This window comes from Macaca thibetana, chromosome 15 (genome assembly GCF_024542745.1).
Source record: "Macaca thibetana thibetana isolate TM-01 chromosome 15, ASM2454274v1, whole genome shotgun sequence".
Classification (NCBI taxonomy): Eukaryota; Metazoa; Chordata; class Mammalia; order Primates; family Cercopithecidae; genus Macaca; species Macaca thibetana.
Window position 1 is genome coordinate 95,709,450 of NC_065592.1, and position 15,011 is coordinate 95,724,460.

At 42.4% G+C, this 15,011-nt stretch overlaps 2 protein-coding genes and 1 non-coding gene across 4 annotated transcripts in view; 2 read left to right on the forward strand and 1 right to left on the reverse strand.

Moving 5' to 3' along the window:
* The window catches only part of IDNK (IDNK gluconokinase), an 865,727-nt gene that overhangs the window by 659,652 nt on the left and 191,064 nt on the right, over positions 1–15,011 (forward strand). The gene's annotated exons all lie outside the window — the stretch shown is intronic.
* Positions 1–15,011, reverse strand: part of FRMD3 (FERM domain containing 3) — a 293,473-nt gene that overhangs the window by 198,903 nt on the left and 79,559 nt on the right. The window lies entirely within an intron of this gene.
* Positions 1,545–1,647, forward strand: LOC126938186 (small nucleolar RNA U13). The gene has a single exon (XR_007720010.1). It is a non-coding gene; the product is annotated as a small nucleolar RNA U13 (small nucleolar RNA).

Consider the following 15,011-nt stretch of genomic DNA (forward strand, 5'->3'; position numbering starts at 1 on the left):
GCAACCACAGAGGCTGGGCAGGGGAAACAAAACTGTTAAACTCTCTAGAAAAATACCATGCTGCCAGCCAAGTGCCAGAGCAGCTGCAGGGATACCTGAGTGCCTGCACTGATGGAGTAACTCAAAGTCGGAGCAGTGTGAGAAACACACTCTTCCAAATTGGAGGAAGGGTGATCTTTCTGAATGGATAAAATCTGGAAATGAGGCTTTAATGGATGTCCGTTTAATAAGTCCCCAAATGTGAAGTATGTATAGGTGCCCTGAGGCATCAGCAATCCACGGCAAAATCACCTTTAACCCGAGAGCAACGAACACGAGTTCCCTAAATCACCAGCAATTTATTTTTATGACAAAAACAAAATACACCTTTTTTTCAGCCACATCAGTGGAACTTTTTCATAAAGAGTTTTTCACAAAGAGTTTTTAAACACTGGAGGGAAATATGCTACTTCAGTGATTATGCTGAGGTGCAGCATTAAATGAGGTTAGATTGTATTTTCCATAATATACATGTACTTATTAGAAAAGGTAGTTTTTAACTTCTTTTCAGAGCAATCGATATCAGTGCTGGGAGCAGGTAAATTAAAAAAAAAAAAAAAAGCAATAGATAGAAATGTTAAACTGCCCCACTCCACACAAACACACAAATACATATCACACACACACACACACACACACACACACACACACACACACACGGAAGTACTGACTAGTCCCTCCCATACTGTCTTTATTTTAAAGGGGAGCAGTGATACCTACCCAGGTGATTGCAAAACACCGTGCAGAGTGACACTGCCACGCTGCAGTTTAGCCCGGGGCCAAATAGCCTGACAGGGATGCTGGTATGAATTTTTCACGGAATACCCGTGGCGAGTTTCTTACAGCACGTGCTGTGACATCAGGTTGAAGGTATGAGCAGGCAAGAAAGTGAAGTGGGAGCTGTCAGGGGAGAGGCGAGAAGAGTATTATCCCCTCGTCCCCTCAAAATGAGCTGGCCAGAGGACCAGTCCCAGCCAAGAGCACTCAAATCAGATCTTGGTCGCTTCTCTGCCTCTCTCTTTAATAAGTAAAACTGCTTATGAATTATTAACAACTATTAATCTAACCATTTAACAATTGATAACTATTATAACTAATAACTATTTAATAATTTAATAGTTCATAATAGACTTCTGTAAATTATTCATAACTGTCAAGGATCCCCAGTAGATTCTTGGTTGTTTGTGAGTTTAAAAGGAAGGACTAATTCCATTTCCTATAAAAACCCCAAGTGCCAGGACTTGATTCCTCTTAACAAGATATCAACAGAGGGAGACTGGCAGGCTATCAATTCTTGCCCCCTCTTCTGGGCTCTTAGAACTTTCCAGCAGCCACGCTGATGGGGGAGCAAATAACTGTGGCCTTCCCCCAGCAGTTCTCTTCTAGCTAACTCAATCTTTGATGCGATAGACGCTCCATATGTACACACTATTGATATCCCCCTGAGTGATATACGAGCTGTCAAAAATCTGGAACCAAATCTATACTCAGAATGAGTTGGCCCGATCCCTTTGTAGTTCACGAGCATGGTGATTGGGTGCTCAAGCCCATGTGTGAGGTGTGCCTCCCTCAAACCTTGTTACAACGTCAGCACAGCATCATCTGACGTAAAAAAGAAAAAAATTAGTTGGCCTCATTTCAAATCCTCCTGGTTTATGTTAAGTAATTAAATTACTCATCCCCGTATGAACTGATGCTTGAGATTTTTTTCCTCAGACAGAGTCTCGCTCTGTCGCTCAGGCTGGAGTGCAATGGTGCAGTCTCGGCTCACTGCAGCCTCCGCCTCTCAAGTTCACGCCATTCTGCCTCAGCCTCCCGAGTAGCTGGGACCACAGGCGCCCGTCACCGCAAAAGGCTAATTTTTTTTGTACTTTTAGTAGAGACGGGGTTTCACCGTGTTAGCCAAGATGGTCTCAATCTCCTGACCTCGTGATCCGCCCGCCTTGGCCTCCAAAAGTGCTGGGATTACAGGCGTGAGCCACCGCGCCCGGCCAACTTCTTAGATCTTTTAACCAGAGTTTAAGAATACTTGTGAAAGAATTATCCAAATTTTTATTGCCTTTTTTTTTTTGAGACAGTCTCGCCCTGTCGCCCAGGCTGGAGTGCAATGGTGCAGTCTCGGCTCACTGCAGCCTCTGCCTCTCAGGTTCCAGCGATTCTCGTGCCTCAGCCTCTTGAGTAGCTGGGATTACTGGCATGCATCACCACACCTGGTAAATGTTTGTATTGTTTAGTAGACACGGGGTTCCCCCATGTTGATCAGGCTGGTCTCAAACTCCTGGCCTCAAGTGATCTGCCTGCCTCACACTCCCAAAGTGCTGGGATTACAGGCGTGAACCACTGCACCTGGCCTAAAATTTTATCACCTTAAATCTCAGATCTTAATTTGAGTTCTCAAAATTAAGTCCATCAAAAGGGCTGAAACACTCATTCAAAAAACTAACTTCATACGGTGCAAGATATACATTTGTTATATTAGTTTATAAGGTTCTCAAGCGCAAGATTATGTCTACTCTTTATTATACCTCCTCAAAAGCATACTGACAAACATGCTCAGAATCATTTAAAAAATCTAACTTGGAAATTTATGAATAAGTTCTAACTCTTCCCTGTCCAATAGGGTAGCCACTATCACATACAATGGAATAGTTTGGATACGGGATATGTTAATCTACTTTTTCAACTGTAAATGTTGTAAAATCTAGATACAGGTCAAATATTTCTAATGAAAATTTAGCATCCTACTGAAGATATAAAGTATGCACAGGATTTCAAAGACTTAGTCCAGATAAAAAGAATATAAAATCTCATTCATAATTTTTTAACATTGGTTATGGATTAAAATGAAAAATTTTTAGATTGGGTTAATTCAAATTACTTTCCACCTGCTTCCTGTTTGTTTGAATTTCTTTCTTTCTTTTCTTTCTTTCTTTTTTTTTTTTTTTTTGAGATGGAGTCTCGCTCTGTCACCCAGGCTGGAGTGCAGTGGCGCGATCTCGGCTCACTGCAAGCTCCGCCTCCTGGGTTCACGCCATTCTCCTGCCTCAGCCTCCCGAATAGCTGGGACTGAGGCGCCCGCCACCGCGCCCAGCTAATTTTTTGTATTTTTATAGAGACGGGTTTCACCTTGTTAGCCAGGATCGTCTGCATCTCCTGACCTCGTGATCTGCCTGCCTCGGCCTCCCAAAGTGCTGGGATTACAGGCATGAGCCACCTTGTCTGGCTCTTTTAATGTCTTAATGTAGTTACAAGAAAATATTAAATTACATATGTGGCTCATGTTATAATTTTATTCGACAGCACTGCTCTAGCTTGCTAAATATGGTGGGGTAACTAACAACAATAGCATATTATTCATTTCTTGTCACTACATATTAGTACATCTTTTGTAGCTATTGTAGGATTACAATGTTAATTATTTTCCCACACTCCTTTCATTCTATGTCTAAATATTAAACAAATATAGAAACCGAACGGCTGATGGCTATCCTAAGACACAAAGGTGATTTATTCTACCACTGCCAGTGGGCAGCAGTAAATGCCAGTCATTCCAATCACTCCCATACAACCTGGCTCTTGGCTGGGCACAGATACATGAAAGGCAGCAACAGCATTGCTAAGGGGAATCAAGAGTTACACCCACATGAGCCATCTTAACCAAATATATTCACAAAGGGGGCCATTGAGTGTGATGTATGAAGACAAAATACCAGTTTCACTGAGAGCCATGAAAAGGCCTTTTGCAAACAATGTATTCTGGAGTACAGGTAGCATCTGAATTTTATTATGGACCCAATCACATCTCTATATTTCATCTTTATTTCTGGTTATTGAGAAGTTCCCAGGTTCTTTTTTCTTACCCATCAGAAAAGTTGTAGACATTATCAGGTATGTCCCCTTCTTCTCCTGGGGTCCCATTACACAAGACGGCACACTAGAACATCACACAACCCACCAGCCACCACTTCAGTAGCTTGCAGGGCTTTTATGCCTGTTTATTCATCTTTGCAAACATTTTTAGGGTCCACCCTCTGTCAGACTCTGTTTTAGGTACTGGTGTAATATGACAGAGAACAAGGAAAATACAGATCATTGATGCCTATATTATTTCTGCATCTTTTTATCATACCACCACACTCCAGCTTAGGCATCACAGTAAGATCCTGTCTCAAAAAAAAAATTAATAAAAACAATGCAAGCTAAGAGATATAAGAAGCCTAAAGAATGAAACACCGAGTTTGTTAAAAGAAGTCTGCCTGTATCTGACAAGTTAGTAACACTTACTTTTTAATTATGTGATATTTGAAGTATGCAAGAAGATATAAAGAAAAATGCAATAAATCATCATGTACCCATCCCTCTTGAATTCCATATACTATTTCTTCCCACCTTGACCCCACTGAATTAATGTGTATTAGGTCTGTGCACTTCTTTATGCTTTTACTACATAGCCACATATCCCTAAGCAATATGTGACGTGACATGTTTTTAAATTGTATATTGATATGGTTTGGCTGTGTCCCCTCCCAAATCTCAATTTGAATTGTATCTCCCAGAATTCCCACATGTTGTGGAAGGTACCCAGGGGGATGTAATTGAATCACGCGGGCTGCTCTTTCAGGTGCTATTCTCATGATAGTGAATTAAGTCTCACAAGCTCTGATGGGCTTATCACGGGTTGCCACTTTTGCTTCTTCCTCCTTTTTTCTCTTGCCACCGCCATGTAAGAAGTGCCTTTTGCCTCCTGCAATGATTCTGAGGCCTCCCCAGCCATGTGGAACTATAAGCCCAATTAAACCTCTTTTTCTTCCCGGTCTTGGATATGTCTTTATCAGCAGCATGAAAACAAACTAATATATATATATACATAAGGGTGTTTTAAATAGTTGTTTTTAAAAACTTACCATTATAATGTTGAGATAAGCAACTATCTCTGACTATATCAGAAACCTCAACATCAAGTTTGCCGATAAAAATATATTTTTCTTTTACTCACCACCCAACTGACATATAAAGGAGTATAAATTTAAATATTGCATATGATTATGTATATGCATGTACACAGCAGACAGAGTTCACAGCTAGAATAATAAAAAAGATGTTCAGTGTGTTCCATAATCATTAAAATTATTGAAGGAGGAATTTGGAAATCACTCGCATACGTGGGTGCATTTTTCTAAAATAAACTTTAAATTAGAATTTTTGAATGCTGCATGCAACACATACAAAAAGGTTGACCATGGAAAGTAAGCCTCCTCCTGCCTTCACCCACAAGCCACCCAGTAACCTCCCCATAGGTAACCAATATAACTTCTTATGTCTATATCCAGAAATATTCCACGCAGACAAGCAACCATGAATATATTAATATTTTGTCCTCTTTTTAATAGAAATGGTAGCACCTTGCTATTTTCATTCGATAGTATAGTTCACAGACCTTTTTATATTGATGCATATGAGCTGCCTTGTTCTTTTTAATGGCCGCATCCATTGTATTGTTGTGCCGTGCTTGATTTAGCCTATCCTGTTTATGGAGAGGTTGTTTCAAATTGTTTGAAACAAACAGTGCTACTGTGAAGACTCCCTGTATACATTTCACAATGTTCAAGAATATCCACAACACAAAACCCTAGAAATGGAACTGTTGAGTCAGACAGAGAAAGGTAGATAGAAATAACATATTTTAGTAGCTATTACAAAAGTGTAATAGAAGTTACACAGTTTAACTCCCACCAGACATTTATAAGAGCATCTTTTTCCCCACCCCCTTTGCCAACGTAATGCGCCATGTGTTATGTTCATCAAACTACGTGGTAAATGGTATCTCAATGAGGTTTTAATTTATGAATTTGTTTTAAATGCTTAACAAATCCTGAATTTTAAAAGGAATAAGCATAACTTAAAACAATACAGGCTGGGCACAGTGGCTCACACCTGTAATCCCAGCACTTTGGGAGGCCAAGGTGGGCACATCGCCTGAGCTCAGGAGTTTGAGACCAGCCTGGGCAAAATGGCAAGACCCTGTCTCTACAAAAAATACAAAAATTAGCTGGGCATGGTGGCATATGCCTGTAGTCCCAGCTACTCGAGAGGCTGAGATGGGAGGATTGGTTGGACCCAGAAGGTCGAGGCTGCAGTGGGCTGTGATCATGCCACCACACTCCAGCCTGGGCATCACAGTAAGATCCTGTCTCAAAAAAAAAATTAATAAAAACAGTGCAAGCTAAGAGATACAATAAGCCTAAAGAATGAAACACTGAGTTTGTTAAAAGGAAGGTGCTATAAAACTCAAAGCATGACACTATCCCATAAAGAGGTTTATTAGTTTCATCTGGGCAATAAAGACAAACACCTACTTACAATATTGCCCAACCTCTTATATAAACTAATTCAGATTGTTGACACACATACATGCTTTATAAAAACTCAGGATGGGTTCTCGCATACAGAGAGAACCATCCAGTGCTAGTCTGAAGTTCAACTACTCAGAAATATCAATACTATACATGAGTGGCTGCTTTAGGCTGTATAGCATTCTTGGACTTAACTGGTGAAAAAGATGAAGAAAAGAAAGGAAGATGAAGAGCAAATTAAGGGTAAAAGAAAGTGGTTCTTCTCAATGTCACACACACCCTCATTGACCCCGTGATGTCCCGTCCTTCAGATCAACAGTGGGGGTGGATCCTGTGGATACCAAGATCCATGAATGTTCATGTACCTGACATAGGCTGGCATAGTATTTTCATATAATTTGTGGACATCCTCACACAGACTTTAAAGCATCTCTAGATTCCTTATAGTGCTTAATACAATGTAAATGCTATGTAAATAGTTGTTATACGGTATTGTTTAGGAAATAATGACAAGAAAAAAAGTCTGTACTGTTCACCACAAAGGCAATTTTTTTCTGAGTATTTTTTATCCATGGTTGGTTGACTCCACAGATGCAGAACCCATGGATATAGGAGGGCTAACTGTATTCTTAAATTTCCTAAGACCTGATCTTGAGTGTTCTCACCACAAAAAATTGTAACTACGTGAGGTGATGAGTATGTTATCTTTATTGTGATAATCACTTCACCATGTATACATATATCAAAACATCACACTGTACACTTCAAACATATATAATTTTTATTCCTCAAGTATACCTCAATAAAGCTCAAAAAGTAAGTAAAATAAGCAACCATGAAAAAAATAAAATGAGCATATTACCTCTCAAAAAAAAAACCAGTGGAGGTGGAGGTGGGTCACCTGGAGTCCGAACCAGGGCTTGGCTCAAGTGAATTCTGTCAAGTTGCTTGAGCCCCGTGGCCACTGGCTCCTTGTCTATTAAAATGAAAACATCAAAGTGGATTTTTAAGGTCCTTCCCAGAAGAAAGACACCACTCGTACTACTGATTAATAGATGATAAGTGGCTTTTCCAAGAATGAAAATGGACCGGGGCTTCGCTCACCTTCATTCTAACATGCATTAGCTGGATACAAGGCTATAGCTTGGGGATGGTCAGTAACCACTGAAGCCAAAGAATAGAGATTTCTACAAGCATTAAGTAAAGTTACTGTAACCCCAGGATCTGGCCAAAGAGTCCATTGACAGGTATATCTGTCTGATCACATACCATGACTGAGAGGGATGAGACAAAACAATCTGAAATCTGCTATCAATAAGGTCGATGAGGATTAAAATCAGTGGGACAAGAAATTCACTCAGCTCAAGACCCTTGCAATGGTACTGGGTATTGCATGTCTAATCACACCTACCATAAAGCCAAAGAGAAAACCTCCACTAAATGAGCTTGCTTCCACGTCATCAGCTACAAAGCCTGTGACAGGGGGACTGGTCCTAAGGATGCCCTGCAGAGGTGTACATCCACAGAAATGAAAAGCAAGGAGATTCAGAAAACAAGAAGACTACATCTACAAACTCAAAATCCAGCCAGATGGAAGTCATCAGAAAATACCCAAATCAAGATACGGGTATAATGGTCATTTTTATCAAATACAGAAATTCCATCAGCCAAAAAACACACACTAAATGAAAAAAGGGACTTGGTGCAGAAAAAAATTAAGCAAAACTGAATACCCAAAATAAGAAGGTAGTCAGTTGGCCAAGCACCATTTTCTACTTATGAATTAATTACTCATTTGCTTAATATATGTTTATTTTTCTAGACATTTTGCTATACTCGGCTACCTTTCTGCCACCTGTCATCAAGTTATTTTATTGTTCATTAACTGGACCCACCCAATAGAGTAAACAGAGAAAAATTAAAACTCCTGGAAGTTGATCTTACTCATAAGTAACAACAGTAAAAGGTTGTGTGACATCATGCAAGAGGCAGAAAGAGGAAAAACTGAAATTGAGTCTTGTGGAGAACAACAGATTCCATTTGTCCATCACTTAAGAGCCTGTGTGGCTGTTAACTCCACCGACACTCCCTAGAGCTGTGGCCACTTGACCTGGCCCTAAAGTCTCACCAAGGAGCTGGTTTGTTCACTTCCAACTTCCTACCGCTGGGCCTCCTGAATTCTGACTCCCCAACTGGAGCAGGTATCCACAAGCAGACACGTCTGGTACCATGACTCACATGCTCTCAGCCTCACCCCTAATTTCAGCCATGTCTGGGTGGACTATTGCGTGGAGGTTTCAGCTCACTTCAAGATGATAATATCTTACATGTACCTCGCAGCCTCGGTTCTCCCCAGGGGCGTCCCCAAGACCACATAGGCTACTGAGAGATGCCTAGGCCTGTTCACATGCACAGTTCACAAGTGCAGGAGAATGAACACTTTCAGGGCCCACACTCGACCAACAGGGGAGAGAAACTGATGGCAAACGCTGCCCTGGCCTCCTGGCCTCAGAGCTGACAATTCTGAAGGCTCCTCAGAAGTCAGCTGGGTTGAACTGCCATGGCCCACAGCAGTGACCTCAACCATGCATCTGTCTTTGTCGGCTCAGGCTGCCATAACAAAATACGACAGACTGGGTGGCTCAAACAGCAGAAATTTATTTTCTCACAGTTCTGGAGACTAGGAGTCCAGGGTCAAAGAGCCGGCAGGATGGGGACCTGGCGAGAGCCCTCGGTTGTCTTGCAGACAGCTGCCTTCTCACTCTGTCCTCACATAGCCTTGCCTCAGTGCATGTGCACTGGGGAAGAGAAAGAGGACAAGCTCTCTGGTCTCTTCTCATGCGGACATTAATTCCATCGGGCAGGGCCCCACCCTCAGGACCTCATTTAACCTTCCTTAGAGGCTCCACATTGAGGAGTTATGACTTCAACATGTCGGTTTGCTGGGGACACGAACATTTAGTCCATAACAGCACCCTTACTCCTTCCCTGCCTCAGTTCTACTCTTTCCCTGCCTCAGTCTCCCCACTCCTTCACTCTGACTTCCTGGAATCACTTCCCAAATAAATCACCTGCCCATAAGGCAGGCCCTGCTTTCAAGATGCCAGCTAAAACAGCACGTCTCCTGACATTATACTTGATGCCACCTGGCCAGATGTTCTCTGCCAATCTAATACTAATCCCTCTCCCCAAGCTCATCGTCTGCTCTCAACCCTCTCCCCATTTAACCCATCCATCAACTATACTTTAAGTTCACCATCAAGTTATTCAACACATACATTTACTGGGTTCCTATTACAAGCCTGGGTCCTAATGCCAATGCCCACAGGTCTCAGGCAGTTAATGTGTCGGGGGTACAGGGCCAAGCGGAGCAAGGTCCTTTGTGTCCTGTGTCCAGTTCCATAATTTTCATTTAAAAATGCGAATGTTTTATTTTCATTGAAAAAGGGATCCATTTTCATTTTGTCTCATTTTAACTTAACTTTGTTTTATAATGATGTAAAACATGTACATGGTTTCAAAGTCAAATATACCAAAAAGGTACATTCAGAAAAGACTAATTTCCATCCTTTCCATCTGCTTTTCCCTTGCCCATCATGGGTAACTTTATTAGGTTTTTTTTTTGTTTGTTTGTTTGTTTATTCTCCCACTTAAAAATATATAAGCAAAGTATCCCAATTTTTAAATGTTAGTAACTAATTTAAATCTCTTTATTATACAATACAGATCACACCATCATCTTAGAGCTTCTAGTTTGACACATCTGTACACATTTCTGGGGAGGCAGCAGGAAACAAACACAGCCCCTGAGCTCTTGGAGTGTAGAGGTAGGGACAGCCAGGGTGAGGGGCACTTATCACACAGTGTGACAAGTGCACCAATAGGGTCAGGGGAAGAGCAATGGCCCCAGAGATGGCCATGTCCTTATCCCTGGAACTCATGAATGCCCAAGGGACAAGGAAGGTTGCAGCTGAGATTAAGGTTACTAACCCGATTACCATGGATCACATACATGGGCCCAAAGTAATCACAGGGTCCTTAGACGTGGAAGAAGGGAGCAGAGGAGTTCACAGTCAGAGAGATATTTGAAGATGCCGGCTTTGAAGATGGAGGAAGGGGCCACAAGCCAAGGAATGCAAGTCACCTCTAGAAGCTGGAAAAGACAAGAAAAGAGGTTCTCCCCTAGAGCTTCCAGAAGGAACACAGCCCTACTGACACTGCGATTTTTTAGCCCACTGAGACCCACTAAGTTTCAAGCCACTAAGTTTATGGCAATTTGCTACAGAATCAATGGAAAATTAACACATGGGATAAACCCAGGATGTGTCAGTCTTGAGGAAACACAGGGTATCAGGGAAGGCTTCCTAGGGAAGATGACATTTGGCTGAGTCCTAAAGGATGAACCAGGTTTGTGTGAGGTGGGAGCTCCAAGAGAAAGTAGCATATGAAAAGGCCTTGTGGTGTTCAGGGAATTTAAAGGAATGTAAAAGTGGGAAAAATCTCAATTCCTTCAGCCATTTCCTCTTTTTTTTTTTTTTTTTTTTTTTTTTTTTTTTTTTTTTTTTTTTGAGATGGAATCTCTGTCATCCAGGCTGGAGTGCAGTGGCGCGATCTCAGCTCATTGCAACCTCTGCCTCCAGAGTTCAAGCAATTCTCCTGCCTCAGCCTCCCAAGTAACTGGGATTACAGGCACCTGCCACCATGTCCAGCTAATTTTTGTATTTTTAGTAGAGACAGGTTTCGCCATGTTGGACAAGCTGGTCTCAAACTTCTGACCTCAAGTTATCCAACCACCTCAGCCTCCCAAAGTGCTGGAATTACAGGAGTAAGCCACCATGCCCAGCAGCAATTTCTCAAAGATTCTCTTAGGAATACTATTGGCCAATTCACTTCATTTTACAGAGCCTGAATAAGAGACCTGGATAAGTTAAAAAAAACCTCAAAAAGTTACACAGTCCTGGGTTTCTCTGTCTTCATTTGTGAAATAAGGAAGTTAGATTAGGTGAACCACAAGCCTATCCATGACTACTTAACAGATAAATTCAGGTATGCAAGAAATACAACAGTTCTCATTTTTGCCATATAAATCTGGCTCTGGTCCCCCCATACCACTGGGCTGGAAGGAAATTTGATCTCAGTTATTACTGATGCATATACACGCCCTGTACTTTGGCCAAGGTTATGCCAAGGTCCTGCGGTCTCTGAAGCATCTAAACAACAAGGAGGTCTTACCCTCTAGTCCTCAATGATTACAGCTAAGATGCCCATTTTCCCAGCTGGCATCTCAGGTCCAGTTGTTCTGATGCCTCTAGGGTCCCATGCTCTGTGGCAAGGCTGGGAGTCCATATTCCTAGATCCATCCTCAGTGGAATTACCATGGTGCCATCTCCTCCGTGGTACCACCACATCCCTAGCACACTGTTTCCATGGTAACCGCTTTCCAGGTTCCTGGAATCTCCCTCCCCTTACTCCCCTCTGCATCTCAAAGGCTCTTATTTCCATCCATCAGGAACACTTGGAGACATCTCTTTCTAGAGCTTCACCTTTCACAGAAGAAAGGAAGAGCTTCCATCTTCCAGCAATTCTGACTGCCTTCCTAATCAGATCACAGAGGAAAATAGGGAATAGAAGAAGACCACATGTTTATTCATTAATATCTCAATGAACTATCCTGGCACACCTGTGTTTCAGAAACAGGGATGATAATTTTTTGTTTTCCCTCAATAGGAAACAACACTACTTCAGCATGTATGGCCATAAAATTGACTTCATTAAAAATATTATCCTCAAAATAATAATAATCTATCAGTATTATATAATCCAAACACATGGTCATGTCTCCTTGGTGGTTGGCAAGCCACAGAAATACCCTAATCTTGCTAGATTGCATGAGAAGGATGTAAAAATGGCACCATGGTGTTCTGGGGATTCTCTGATAGCAAAGGGAAGGAAAGGAAATAAGAATACCAGAATGGAGGGACTCAGAGGCAGTCAGCAAGCATTTTGCTCTGAGAATTTTTCTATCTGCTCAAGACGTTGTTAACATTACACACTGAAATATTCAGGATTCCTTGTTGGTAAAACAATAAAGTAGTTTCTCCCTGTCTCTCAAAATAATAATTATAATTAAGATTGTATTCGTCTATTCTCATGCTACTAATAAAGACATATGCGAGATGGGGTAATTTTTAAAGGAAAGAGGTTTAATTGACTCACACTTCCACAGGACTGGGGAGGCCTCAGGAAACTTACAATCATGGCAGAAGGGGAAGCAAACACATCCTTCTTCACATAGCGGCAGAAAGAAGAATGAGTAAAGGGGTGGAAAGCCCCTCATAAAGCCATCAGATCTCATGAGAACTCACTCACTATCATGAGAACAGTAGCATAGGGGTAACTGCCCCCACGATTCAATTACCTCCCACCAGGTCCCTCCCACAACACGTGGGGATGATGGGAACTACAATTCAAGATGAGATTTGGGTGGGGACACAGCCAAACCATATCAGTAATAATAATAACAACCATTTTGCTCTTGCCAAGAAGATCCATTCCAGCCTAGAAAGAAAGTGCTCTGCCCACCCCACATTCAGAATCAGCACAACATTATTGACAAAGCAGCTCATCTCTGGTAGAATGCTTACCTGCTGCCCACCCCATAAAGAAACTGGGCCCTTGCCCATTGATGGCCAGCGTGTCATCTGAATTTTTACCCTCTGCCAGGCAGAGGAAGGAGAGAACATGTCATCTGACATGTAGACACCTCTGCCCGGTCCCCACATCTCATAAGAATTGATTCAGCCTCTTCCTCCTGTTCCTCCCAGCCCTGCTGCCATCCCTCTTATTTCAGGATTCCTGAGCTTTTCCCTGACACTCGGCATATCTGTCCAAGTACCCAATCTAACTGTACACACCCCCTGCATGAATGATCATTATTCACTGGCAACAAAGGCCATCAAACTTCCTGCCATCACCTTGCAAGGAGCAGCCACCACTCTTTCAACTTCATATTGAAGCATTCCCATTGTTAATGCTGGCAGTAAGCCTTATGAATTATTTAACAGCTTCTTTATCTGGGCTGGCAAAGAACGGTGTGTTCTGATCAGAGGCTGTAGTGTCCTGATCAAACAGGACTCATTCATCCATTGCCTTCCAAATTCTCTATGGGTACCAGCAGTCGCCTCCAGATATAAGCCCAAATCCATGGTCACAGTTGCTGATTCAGGAACCAGCAGTCTGTCCCAAGGGGGCCAGCTAGGTTCTGGCTCATGCTGTGCCCCATTAGATGGTGGAGGATGTTAAGGGTCACCATCACCCCTCTTTGTTCTAACAGCAAATCCTCTCACACTCCCAAGAGGTCCAGAATCACAGTGCTTAGCACTTCCTGAGGAGGGAAGATGCAAAAAGTTGAAGCAAGCTCCCCAAACATACCACAATCTGATCGAAACCCATGATCTGTCTCAGAGAGGCAATTTAATGACCTACAACTCTTTCCGGTAGACACCCCGTTCCCGGGTTGTGGGTTTTCATTCACTGTGAGAGGGTCTCTCTCACTTGGACATTTAAACTGGTCAAAGATAATTGAGGTTCCCGGCTGGGCACAGTGACTCGCACCTATAATCCTAGCACTTTGGGAGGCCAAAGTTGGTGGATCACTTGAGGTCAGGAATCCGAGACCAGCCTGGCCAACGTAGCAAAGCCCCACCTCTACTAAAAAATAAAAAAATTAGCCAGGCGTGGTGGTGTGCGCCTATAATCCCAGCTACTCGGGAGGCTGAGGCAGGAGAATTGCTTGAACCCAGGAGATTGAGGTTGCAGTGAGCCAAGATTGCACCACTGTACTCCAGCCTGGGTAACAGAGAGAAACTCTGTCTTAAACAAAACAAAACAAAACAAAAAAAGCAGCAGCAGCAGCTTAATGAGGTTCCTTTGAGATGGAACTAGCAGGCCCTAGGGAATCTTTTAAGCTGAACTGGCCCTTCATTCTGTATTTTATACACATCATCCATTCAATCTCACCAACAACATGCGAAGTTCACAAGGCAACACAGAGATGAACCACATTTTACAGAGGAGGAAACTGTCATGACCCCAGGAGTGCACAGCAAGTCCACGACAGCCGTGTCCTGACTCCTGTCCCAATGCTCTTCCCAGAACTCCAGTCTCAGCCAGGTGCGGTGGCTCATGCCTGTAATCCCAGCACTTTGGGAGGCCGAGGCAGGAGGGTCACTTGAGCCCCAGAGTTTGAGACCAGCTTGGGGCAACATAGTGAGACTCTCTCTCTTGTTAATAAGTAAATAAATAACAAAACTCCAGTCCCTCTTCTTTCCTTCCTCTGTCCTCCTTCTCCAGCACAGATTCCAACAAATCCTTCTTCAAAGCACAGAAAAACACCAGGCCTTTTTGTTTGATTTTTGTTTTTCATTTTTCCAAATTTCTGTACGATTTACATTCTCAATATGCCTGAATTTCTTGGAGAGGGCAAATCTGCACATAACTCACAGAAATAAAGGTGATGTAAAGATCATATAAGAACCTAACAATGGGACCTGTATACATGCTATACCCTGCCAGCCAGCTACCTCCGCTGCACTGAAATTAAATCTCTCAGCTTTAAAG